General features: G+C 41.1%; 1 pseudogene; it reads left to right on the top strand.

The window, feature by feature from the left end:
- Positions 1-1829: 1829 nt before the first annotated feature.
- Positions 1830-1929, top strand: LOC138841526 (U6 spliceosomal RNA; annotated as a pseudogene).
- Positions 1930-12656: the final 10727 nt, after the last annotated feature.

The raw sequence follows: 12656 nt of genomic DNA on the forward strand, positions 1-12656 counted from the left end.
AAGCACTAAGGATATTATCAATTAATGTTTTTCTAAATTATATTTGACCTCTAAATCAAGTATTCCTAGTTTGGTAGGCCACTTATGGATCTAACATTACAGAAACTATTTTTTGGCTGCACTGAAATCTTTCATTAATCATTAGGAGAGGGGTATTAAAAATAATCTTGTTCATTTGTAATTTTGTTCACTCATATGGGCTGGTCATCTGTAAATTGAAAGTTTGAATTACAGTACTTTCTCTCTGATTTTGTGGTCTCATCTTTCATTTTAACTTGCCTTCCATTTCACAATTAAATTCTGCTACTTCTTGTAAGGAATTGGGGTCCTGAAATATTATAGGAAATGAGAAATTGAGATGTCTTCAATTATTTTCTGTTGGCATGTTGCATGGGCCTATGTGAGAAGTCTTGCCCTTGTTTTCTGATGATACAGATAACTGGGAACTGGTATCCTCGGATCCGTGGGTCCTTCAAAAGAATAATAGCTTTTAGACATCATATCAGCAAAATTTGGGTATAATCAGTAAGAACGTTTCAGAAATATGGAGAAAAACACTTTGGGACCAGCGAGTTAAAACAATAAACAGAGCATCAGAGTAAAATCCGTTATAGATTAGCAGAAAACAATACTGTTATTTTACCATGTGAATTCAGAAGATCACGAACACTTAGAACGTATCACAAGTTTATACCGAAGATATTGCATTAATACTTTTTATATTCTAATATATATCCTAAATCTAATTATTTATATTCCATTCTATTTATTGGAATAAATGTCAATATATTTGTCAAATTATCAATTCTAGTAAGATTCACTGTGTGAAATTTAAAATCAGCACATATTTTATATTTATAAATATAAAATATATAAGTATATATAATATAAAAATTGTTTTGCATTGTTGTGTTGTGGTTAGGGAATCAAAGGCAACTCTGTTTTAAAGTATTATTCCATTATCTCTACCTCAGTGTTTGGTAGAGTTAGACTTCAAGCTTTACCATTTGTAGATTTACAGCCTAGAGGCAAGAGGAAACACTGTGATTAAAACATTACCAATTTAAGGCCTAATATCGAGGAGAAACATATGGACTTTTCCAGGAGCTATGGAAATATTTGGTGATAGAGAGTCAGTAGTGTAAGTTCCTGCTTGGTTGGATGATAGACAGGCCAGGACAGTAGGTAATCATGCGTATGAAAATTTTTTCACCTTCTTGGCTTTAGCTACTTTTGAAATGATAGGTATAATAAACAATTATATTTTGATAAAATACCTTCCATTCTGAACAATTTGGTCTGAACTGTTAATCTCTCTATGATCCCTTGTAACTAAGATTAGTTTTGTTCCAGTAAGACAATCTATGCTGTCAGGGTAAGATATTCTGGTTGGTCTGTTCCTACAAGGAAGAAGGGTAAAGGTTCAGGTAGACATTTGTCCCAGCAAGACCTCATTTGGGAAAGTTTAAGCTGCGGAAGTTTAGAAGTAGCTCTCAAGCAAGGCTTAGTTTGAACCCATTAGCTCTACAAAGCTAACTCAGTTGATAAATAAGTACTTGAAAAGCCATCACCTTTGGTCTTAGCTTTAAAGGCTTCAAAGTATGATCAAATTTAAAATGAAAACGACAAAATAGTCATTGACAAAAAAATTGTAAATATGAGCAATCGACCAAATGATATAAGCTTTTCCACTATACACAGAATTTTAGAGAAACAAGATCAATCGCATTTTAAGGAACAATAAGGGTTCCTTGTTACAAATAGGCAACCATGGATATATGCCTGTATAAAGATTGCATCATTAAGTACTTAAATTTAGAGGGTACTACATGCTTCAGCAGCAGGTCTACCCAAATTACAATACCACAGAGATTAACATGGCACTTGCACAAGGATGATATGAAAATTTGTGAAGTATTCCATATTTTTCATTCTTCTGATGCAAGAAATATAAAAACAGTTATTAAAAAGTTGATTACAAAAATACAAGTGTAACAATACATGCAATTCATAGAATTAAAGGTTAGTTTGACATCGGTGTATTAAATCTTCACCTTAGAAAGGCCTTTACATAGCATAATCTTTACAAAACTTGAAATTAGATAACATTGTCATGTTATCCCAAAGAAATAAAATAATATAAGGACCTAGGAAAAAAAGGAATCTTAAACTTCTTCTATATGGAATGCAATCTGAAAGGACACATTTATTAATGAAACTATACATTATATAAAAATGTAGAATTCAAAGTATTATATATAGGAGCGAATGAAATAGATTATGGATATTGTACAAACATAGATATACTTTTTTCCTAAAAGCACCAGGAACATCTTTAGTTCCTATACTATTCATTTCAACAGATAAGTTAAAATTATTTCTGATTAAAAAATCACAAACTCTGCAGAAATCATTATAGATGTATACAAAAAATTCTTGAATATATTTTGACATCAGAGTCAGGCAATTCACTTGGAAGAATACCATGGAATCCATGAATTTTTAAAGTAAGATATTGCTGTTGCTTTGTATTGTGAAAAAAATGGTAGAGCCACAAAGGATGGACTGGCATTTTTGAAATTTAATAAACTTAACCAAAACATTAGGACTTATGAAAACAATTTGTACAGCCTTCCACAACTTCAAAGAGGTAGTGATACATACTTATCCTTTTGGCAATATTAAATGCAGTTTCTTCCAAGCTGTTCTTCAAACTTGGTTTGATATAATGGTTCAACAGAGTACCTATTTGATTTCTATTCCCAGCAGCAACATGCAAGGCGGACAAGAGGCCTTTAGTTTGGGGATTGGTATCTGCCACTCTGGTATTATTCCACATATAAGCGCTGTGCAGGGGTGTCAGCCATTTAGAGTTATTGCATGAATATCTGCCTTGAGCTACCAACTCATGGACAATGTCTAAATGTCCACTCTAGGCTTCCATATGAAGAGGGGTATACTCATACTCATCCCTAGTATTCATTTGGGTGGCCTTTTTGGAAAGTAGTCTTCACACCATAGTAAGCGGATTAATTTTGGCATCCCAAAGAAGAAATTTGCTTGGATCCTACTCCATTTTTTTCTTGAAATTGATACAATTCCTCACTCTTTCATCTTGTTCCTTGTCTGAACATGAGGACCTTTGGTGTCTTCATGTGCAGCTTATTCTAGGAATGAGAAAATAGGAAACAATGCCTTCTTTGTAAATGATTTGAGAAATATCATGTTATAGTGTAAGAGAACTCACTATTCAACATATGGGCTTTAAGAGTTTTCTAGTAGCTTTCTAATGTTGGTATCCAACATTAGAAAAAATGTATAATGCAGTAGTAAAATAGAAGTCCTTGGTATGACTACCTAAATTCTTGTTTTTTTAAAGACACTTGTTTTCATCTAAAAATAGGCCTGTCTATTTCCTTCAAGTGATTTTGATGATTGAAGATGCTTAATGAGAAGTCAAAATGTATTAGTAGTCCTTTACTATCAATGAAATTTCACTTTTTCTTCTTGGAAAATATAATGATCAAAGCAATAGTTCAGAATCAGCAAGCAATAGTTCAGAATCATGCTTCAAGTGCAAGTGAATCACCAGTAAGTAATCCTTGATTCCATTTTCCACAAAGTTTTGTCACAGATACAATCTCCCTGCCTTCTGTAGCTGCTTTCCTAGCCTGGACCTATTCCTTCATTGTACAGGAAAATTTTGGATACTGGTGGAGATGCCACTATTATTTCCCAAAAATATTGGCCACCAAGTTGGCCCCTTACCTCGTCCCTAACTGACCTTAAAGGCATAGGGCAGTCAAAAAACCCTTTGGTAAGCTCCAGGGTTCTTAATTGGACTGACAAAGAGGGCAATAAGGTAACTGTTACTCCTTTTGTTGTTCCTGACCTCCCTGTTAACCTATGGGGCCGGGATATCTTGACCCAAATGAAAGTTATCCTTGCTAGTCCCAATTCTGTGGTTACACATCAAATGCTCCATATGGAATTTGTCCCTGGTACGGGTCTTGGAAAATCAGGAGAAGGAATCGTTGAGCCCATCCAAGCTACCCAAAAAACAGATAAACATGGGCTTGGGTATTCGGATTTTTAGTATCGGCCCCTGACCCTCCTGTGCCCCATGCAGATAAAATCATTTGGGTGGATCAGTGGCCCTTTACCCAAGAAAAATTGGAGGCAGCCTCCATGTTAGTACAGGAACAGTTGGTGGCAGGCCATATAGAGCCATCTACTTCACCATGGAATACTCCTATTTTTGTTATAAAGAAAAAATCAGGCAAATGGCGCCTTTTACAAGATCTACGCGCCGTTAATAAAGCTATGCGTCCAATGGGAGCACTACAGCCAGGCATTCCCACACCGGTGGCTATTCCTAGGGACTATTACAAAATGGTTATTGATTTAAAAGATTGTTTTTTTTTAACCATTCCCCTACATCCTGAGGACATACCCTATTTTGCCTTTAGCCTTCCTCGCATTAACTTTCAAGGCCCCATGCAAAGATTTCAATGGAAGGTACTTCCCCAATAGCCCTAGCCTTTGTCAAAAATATGTTGCCCAGGCAGTGGACCCTGTGAGAAAACGATGGCAGCGCATCTATATATTACATTATATGGATGACATGTTGCTTGCTGCACCTGACACCCACGAACTTAGAAACTGCTATTTAGACCTTTATAAAGCCCTTACTGCCCTGGGACTACAGGTTGCCCCCGATAAAGTTCAAACACAGGATCCCTATACTTATTTGGGTCTAGAACTCCAAAATAATCAAATTCGGGTTCCTCAAATTCAACTTCGTTTAGACCATCTTCACACCCTTAATGATCTTCAAAAGTTGCTTGGAGATATTCAATGGCTTAGGCCATACCTAAGGTTGCCCACCAGCGTGCTTTTGCCTCTTAATGAGATTTTAAAAGGGGATTCTGACCCCTCCTCTCCTCTCAAGCTTACTCCCAATGCACGAAATGCCTTAAGCCAAGTTACTGAGGCCATCGCCCAGCATTTTGTTACACAGATTTCCTATAATCTTCCTCTGGTCTTAATTATTTTACATACCCCTCATACACCCACAGGATTGTTTTGGCAACAGATTCCCCACTCCAATAATAAGGCCAGCCCCCTGCTTTTGGTCCATTTACCCACCACATCCCCCAAGGTTATTGCTGTTTACCCTGCCCAGGTAGCCTCTATCATTATCAAAGTTCACTTGCTCTCTCGACAATATGTCGGCAAGGACCCTGATACAATTTTAATTCCATACACCAAAGACCAGAGTCAATTTTTACTTCAGACTGGGGATGAATGGGGCATCGCCCTGTCAGGATTTTTAGGACTAATTGACAATCATCTCCCCAATGATCCCCTTTTACACTTCGCCCAGCTATATCCATTTGTTTTTCCCAATGTTACTCAAAAGACTCCCATTCCTCAAGCCCTCACTGTCTTTACAGATGGCTCAAGCAATGGCCGTGCAGCCTTCATTGTTAACAACCATACCCTCACCTTTGATGCCCCTTACCAATCAGCCTAGCTTGTGGAGTTATTCGCTATAACACAGGTTTTTATGACGTTTTTTGATAAGCCTATTAATATTTATACAGATAGTGCTTACATTGCTCATTCTGTTCTCTTGCTAGAAATTTTACCCGCTATTAAAGTTTCCTCCAATGCAGCATTTTTATTTACTCAGCTTCAACAGCTAATTCAGGCCAGGAGACATCCATTTTTTCTGGGACACATTAGGGCACATTCTGATCTCCCTGGCCCTCTTACACAGGGTAACGCTCAAGCTGATGGCGGCCACTCATTCCATTTTTCCCATTTTTGTTGAGCCTGTACAAAAGGCTACAGAATTACATAATCTTCACCATCTAAATTCCCAGAGTCTTCGATTGCTTTGTAAAATTACTAGAGAGCAAGCACGGGAGATAGTAAAGGCATGCCCTGCCTGTGTTGTCTCCCTTCCTGTACAACATCTGGGTGTTAACCCCCGTGGACTGCTACCTAATCAAATCTGGCAAATGGATGTTACCCATTTTCCTGAATTTGGAAAAACAAGATATATACATGTCTCCATAGACACATTTAGCGGGTTTGTTTTTGCTTCACCACACTCAGGAGAAACTGCCAAAAATGTTCTCTCTCACCTTGTTTTAGCCTTTTCTGTAATGGGAAAACCAGCCCACATAAAGACAGACAATGGCCCTGCCTATACCAGTGCCAAGTTTAAACAGTTTTGTGCTATTTTTCAGATTTATCATACTACTGGGATTCACTATAACCCCCAAGGTCAGGGCATCGTAGAACGAGCCCACCACACCCTAACAACCTGGCTTACTCACCTCAAAGCCTCTGCCTTTTCATTTTCCACTCCTAGGGATCGCCTTAGTCACACATTGTTCTCCCTTAATTTTCTAACTCTGGACAATGAAGGCCACTCGGCAGCTGACAGGCATTGGCACCCATCTTCCAGTTCTGCCTGCCCGTCTGTCATGTGGCGAGACCCCCTTACAGGCAAATGGAAGGGCCCAGATCCTGTTCTTATCTGGGGGTGAGGTTCACCCTGTATTTTAGATCAAGAACAAGCAGCCCCAAGGTGGCTGCCAGAACGCTTGATAAAACAGGTTAATGGCTTACCACAACCCAGGGGAAACCTTCCCCCTGAGGATGATGCCTTTTCTCTTGCAGATGCAGCTAGAACTCCAGACATGGACCATCCTGTTTAAATTTATTAAATAATAGATTAATCTCTTGGTTTCTAAGCCCATACAGGTTCATCACCATCGCCTTGATATGGCAGACGCAGCATTGAGATCTAGAAATTAGTGTTTTTGCCATGAGCTTGTTCCAGTGGGAAACAGCCCCCCTTCTTTTTCTTATTTAGAAAACTCTTCTTATTCATAACTCCTGACCATTCAACAAGCAAGGCCTATTGCCATAAATAGGTTCGCCCCTCCTCCTATAGGCCCCTCCACTTGGGGGAGGATGCACCTATGGGAGGAAGAAAAAATGCTCTAATCAAGGGTGCAGGTAAGACTGCAGGGGGATGGATCCGCAAGATCCCAAAACCAAGACCCCTGAGTGGCAAGCTCTGGTGCATGATGGTTGGCATGCATACCCACAAGCCATCTCCTCAAAAAACATGCCAAGGCCTGTAAAATTCCCCTCCCCGAGTGAGGACGCTTGCTCAGAGCAGAGAAAAACCCTGCCCCTTAGAGGAACAGAGCCTCTGTCACCCCCTCAAAAAGAGCACCAACAATTGATGGTCAATTTTCTAAATAAGAAAGGGGGAGATGTTGTGAGCCCTGCAGGGAGTCTATTTGCATGATAGGCTTGACTATCTCACTGGAACATCAGGAGGCTGTTCACAGAATCTGGTCTTTTCATCCTGCCCCATACAAATACCAGTAGCTGCTTACAACCACCTTTTCACCCCCCTGTAGCTGCTAACGACCACCTTTTCACTGCCCTAAGCAAGCATCCTGCAGCTGCTATGCCCAATGAAAAAGCTTCCTTATTCTAAGCATATAAATACCCCTATGTAAAAAATAAAATTTGGCAGCTTGATCAGAATAATTGTCTTGCTGTCCTTCATGTCTCTTGTCCCTTCATTCCTTCTCCCTTAGGTTCACTGCCCTCGTTGAAGTCCTGCGGGTCGGGACAATTCATCTTCCATTCAACAAGTAGTAATGTGTAACAATTCCCTTTGTTTTGCTCCTTATTAAATTTGTTTCCATTTTATTTCATAAGGAAGGATGATTTCATAAATCTATTGTAGATGCAAAAATATGTCAATTTATTTCTAACTGTATGCAATGATTTATACATACACATATATTACACAGGTTACAATGATAATTTATAAGTTCTGTTGAAAAGACCCCAGACCCCAGAATATGTTCATCCATTGAGCTCTTTAAGAAAAACCACTGCCCCTTCCCCTACATAGCTAAGAGAGCAAAGCAGGACGCAGGCAAGTCATTAACCACTGAGTCACCGCCTGCAGACCCCAGCATGACTCTAACACATGCCCTAAAACCAGGCATTCCTGGAAAATAGCCGACCCTCCCGTCCCTTCCTGTAAAACTTAGTCATAATGGCAGGGTAGGTCAGGAGGTAATAAATCACTTGTCAAAATTAGGGAACGAACAGTTTCGGTGCATGACGACCAGCACAGACTTGTCAGGGCAAGTACCGACACGTCAGCTTTCCCCCAACCCCACCTGCCCCATCTGGCCAGCTTAACCTGACCAATCCCCACCCTGAGCGTAATTTGAAATTAACCAATCAATACTCTGTAACCAAGCATCTCGCTTCTGTAACCTTGCTTCTGCTGTCCATAAAAAGAGGGTGCTTTCAAGCACTCGGGGCGCAAGTCTCCCGATAGACTTTGTCGCCCCGGGTACCCGTGTAACCGGTTTCCAGACACTCAACCCGAACCTTGTGGATCTCGAGGTTGAGTGCACCTGGGAGCCGAGGCATGCCCGAATAAACCTCTTGCTGTTTGCATCCGCACAAGTGGTCTCGTTGTTCCTTGGGGAAGGGTCTCTTTAGATCGAAGGACACCCCACGCCGGGGGTCTTTCATTCTGGGGGCTCGTCCGGGATAGAGACACCCACCCAGGGACCACCGACCCATTTTCGGGAGGTAAGCTGGCCAGCGTCTGTGTATTGTCTGTGCATTGTCTGTGTGTTGTCTGTAAGCTGTCTGAAGTCTTGTGTGGGCAATTTTTGTGCGCTTGCGAATCTGGTGAGTTCGGCCGTTCTCGTCCGTATCTGGCGGACCCGTGGAGGAGCTGACGAGCTCGTACTCCCGACCGCAGCCCCCAGGAGACGTCTTGGGGGCGTCCGGGGTCTGAAAAAGTGACCCGTCCGGAGCCTGAAAGAGTGGCTCGTCCGGGGCCTGAAAGAGTGGCCCGTCCGGGGTCTGAAAAAGTGACCCGTCCGGAGCCTGAAAGAGTGGCTCGTCCGGGGCCTGAAAGAGTGGCTCGTCCGGGGCCTGAAAAAGTGGCCCGCCTGTTTTCTGGAACTCCGTCCTTTTTAGACGCGTGATTGCTTGGGAGACGAGTCTCCGTCTGGTTTTTGCCTTCGGTTGATCGCCGAAACCGCGCAGCGAAAAAGTAACGTGACCAGTTATAATTGTAATGTTGTTTGTTGTAGAGTTTTGGTTGCTTGCATTGCTTCTGCCCTTGTGGTTTGTTTTTCTGTTGATCTGCTGTCTTTGCCTTCGCTGTGGAAAATTTGGGAGAGTGTCTTACTGTGAATAGTCTTGTGTTATTCCTTAAGTTAAACCTTAAGTTAAAACTACACAGGTCTCTATCAGGTTTTGCTTTCAGTTTATTAACAACAGCGCGCAGCGAAGCCAAGTGTTGTCTGTATTGTTGTTTGTATTGTTGTCTGTATTGTTTTTGTGTTCGTTAACAGTTTTAAAATGGGACAAACTGTCGCGACACCACTTAACCTTACTTTACAGAACTGGAGGGATGTGCAAACATCAGCTCACAATCTTTCAGTAGAAGAAAAAAAAAAAGAAAATGGATAACTTTTTGTTCATCAGAATGGCCCACTTTCAACTGTGGCTGGCCACGTGAAGGAACCTTTAACCTAACCATTGCCTTACAGATCAAGGCCAAAGTTATGGACCCGGGACCACACGGACACCCAGACCAGGTCCCTTATATTGTTACTTGGGAAGCTCTTATTTTAGAACCTCCCCCGTGGATGAAACCCTTCTTATCTACCCCGGCCCCCCAAATCCCTACCCCCTTAACCCTTCCATCTGCCCCTCAGCTCTCTCCCCCACTCCTTCCCTCTCCAATTTCCCAACCTCAGCTCTCTCTCCTTCCCGGGAGTTTAGCCATGGTCGGCCACTCCCATCTGAAGTCGCTTTTTCTGTTTGGCGCCTGTCTGTTTTTGTGTTTCTGTTTAGTGTTAATTGTTTCTGTTGTCTGTTTTGTTGTCCTTAAAGGGATGGGGCATCAACTAACAACCCCCTTAAGTCTGACTATAGATCACTGGAAGTCACAGCCTGAGCCGAGATTGTCAGGTTTTGGGAACTTGCTTGTTTGTCAATTATGAAATTGCCACTGACCATCTGCAGGTGGCCTCAGTTAGATCTCAGCCTCGGGCCTTGGCTCGGGGGGTCTGAGCGTGGGGGAGAACCTGTCAGTCTGAGGGAACAGCCGCTAGGGACTTCCTTCCCTTGCCCCAAGATGACTGGGAATTCGCCTCTGCCTTGGAAGACCCCCGGGTCAACGTCTGCAGGACTCTAAGAGAAAAATCCTCCGGAGGTGAGTAGGGGGGTTGAGTCCCCTGGTAAGTGAATGGTGGTGAGATGTCGCCCTATTCACTGAGACTTGATTCTGTCTTTGTGGCCACATGTTTGTCTTGTTAACTTTAGTGTGTTTGTTTTATGGGGTAGGAAAGTTCTGGGTGAGTGTGGCAGGCTCACCCAGCAGACTCTGGATTCAGCTTGCTGAGTGGGAACAGCACAGAGTTCCGGTAGGGATAAACTGGGGCCCATTAGTCCCCAACTCAGCCTTCAGTTCTTGTCTAGTTCTGTTTTTAGAATTGGTACCAGTTTTAAATGTGGATCCTTGGTTTTTGTGTTTATCTGTGTTTTTGTTATTTATTTATTTAAACATCTCTGAGGGAATAAAAGTTCCAGCTGGGCCTAGTCACAGACCTGCTATGCCCACCCTCCCCGCGAGGCATGAAGGGTTACTGGGCTAGTTTGGTTCCCTTCAAGCCTCAGGCTGCACCTTCTCCCAGTGGAGGCTGCTGGAGGACAGGTGAGGGCGTAGAAGGCTGTGTACCTGGATTGGACTTTTCAGCTAGTTCTGTCTAAAATTGGGTTAAAAAAAAAAATCAGGCCAGTTTAGTCTTAGGTGACTCCCTCCCTCAGCCCTCCTCCAACTCAGAAGAGATTCATAAGCCTTGCTAACAAGCAAGCTCTGTGAAAATGAAGCACAACAAAGGTACCTAGTTCTAAAAGAAATACTGTCTTAAATTTTTTTGTTTAAAACCTTTAGAAAGTGTACGTACAACTGATTTTGATTTTTGCGCGCTTTAAGATCTGTGTGTTTTGTGTGTGTCTGTGAACGTGTTCAAAGATAAAAAAAAATTGTCAGCATGCTGTAACAATTGGGTGATTTAAATTTAAATTTCAAAAGGTTATGAGGTTTGGACATTACCAAAAATTTTTAAAAATCTTCACATTGTTTTAAATGGCTTTTTAAAAGGTTCTTTAACTTGCAAATTAGAAAATCTGGTATTTTAAAAACTAATATTTTAAAATGCATAAGTCTGTTTATACTGTAATCAAGTTATCTGGCTTAACAAAAATGCATTGGCTGTTTGGGGTCTAATTCCCTTGGCTAAAATTTGGGGATAAATATTAGAAATTTAAATGTAAAGGTTAGTTTAACACTGTCAAAGATGTTACCTGTTCTATCTAAAACTGTATTTCATTTGAGAACCAAGAGAAGAGACGGGGAAAAACTTAGAAACCAACAGAAGACCTATCTTTAGGGGTGAAGGGTGAACAAGCAGAAGTGCAGTTCAGCTGGTCATGCAGTGGGACAGGCCCTGGGAGGAGTCCAAGCATGATGAGGCAAACTGGCACAAACGCAGTTCATCTAACCCTAAAGAGTCAGATTGGGTGTGTGCCTGCCTATTCCATAGGAGGGGCCAAGTGGCCCATCGTTGTTCTGTCTCTTTTCCCTGCAGATAGGCACTGAAAACATGATGGTTAAAATGAATGATGTGATGATCTGATTAGTATTGCTAAAACTTTCCCTTGGATGTGTTAACATTAAAATTAGGAAGGCCTTAAAAAGAGGGTAAAAAGTTATTTGTATAATGTGGCTTACTTTCAATTATGTTCTACAATTAGGATGTTTTTAAAAGTTGTGAAGATGTTAAATCTAGCTTTGTGGTATAGTAAAGGTGACTGTAATTCTTGCATTAAGGAAAATTGGCATTTGAGTTTTAAAAAAATCTTAATGTGTGTCTGTTTTAAAACAAGCAGCCAAGAGACAATGAGTGACACTTGGCCTCAAGATTTCAAGGGATCTTTTCAAAATGCAAATGAAAACTAAATTATAAAATATTAAAGGTGATTAATAAGAGGTTTTTAAAAAAATTAGAAATAAATTTTGGATATAAAGTTTAAAGGTAAAGCTGTTTTTAACATTGGCTTCAATGTGCACAGAGAAAGAAAAAATTAGGATTACCAAAATAATTGCTATTCTAGTTTGCTATTATAGGTTTTTTAAGTTTCCAGCAAGCCCAAAGCAAAGCACAGAGGATTCTTACAAGTTGTCAGATGTAACTTTGACTCTTAATAAGTTTCAGGTAAGAGCATGCTTAAAAGCTACTTCTATGTTGACCACCTTGTTGCTTTTAATTGGAGTAAAATGGCCTTTTGTAAGACTCATTGATCTGCAAACCGGTTCAAAGCCAGCCCGGGCACAAAAAGGTCCCTGTGAGACTGTCACCTCTACTCAGCCAAGTGCTGAAAGAGCAAGCAGAAATGCTTTGGGACTCACAGTGGCAGAGTACTAGCCCTGGACTGAAGAGTTAAGGGACAGCATTCAAGCCCCGAATCTGGGACTCAAAGTGGCAGAGTGCTAGCCTTGAGCTGTAGAGCTG

The sequence above is a fragment of the Dipodomys merriami genome, unplaced genomic scaffold (genome assembly GCF_024711535.1).
Source record: "Dipodomys merriami isolate MVZ:Mamm:240054 unplaced genomic scaffold, mDipMer1.0.p SCAF_320, whole genome shotgun sequence".
NCBI classification, from domain to species: domain Eukaryota; kingdom Metazoa; phylum Chordata; class Mammalia; order Rodentia; family Heteromyidae; genus Dipodomys; species Dipodomys merriami.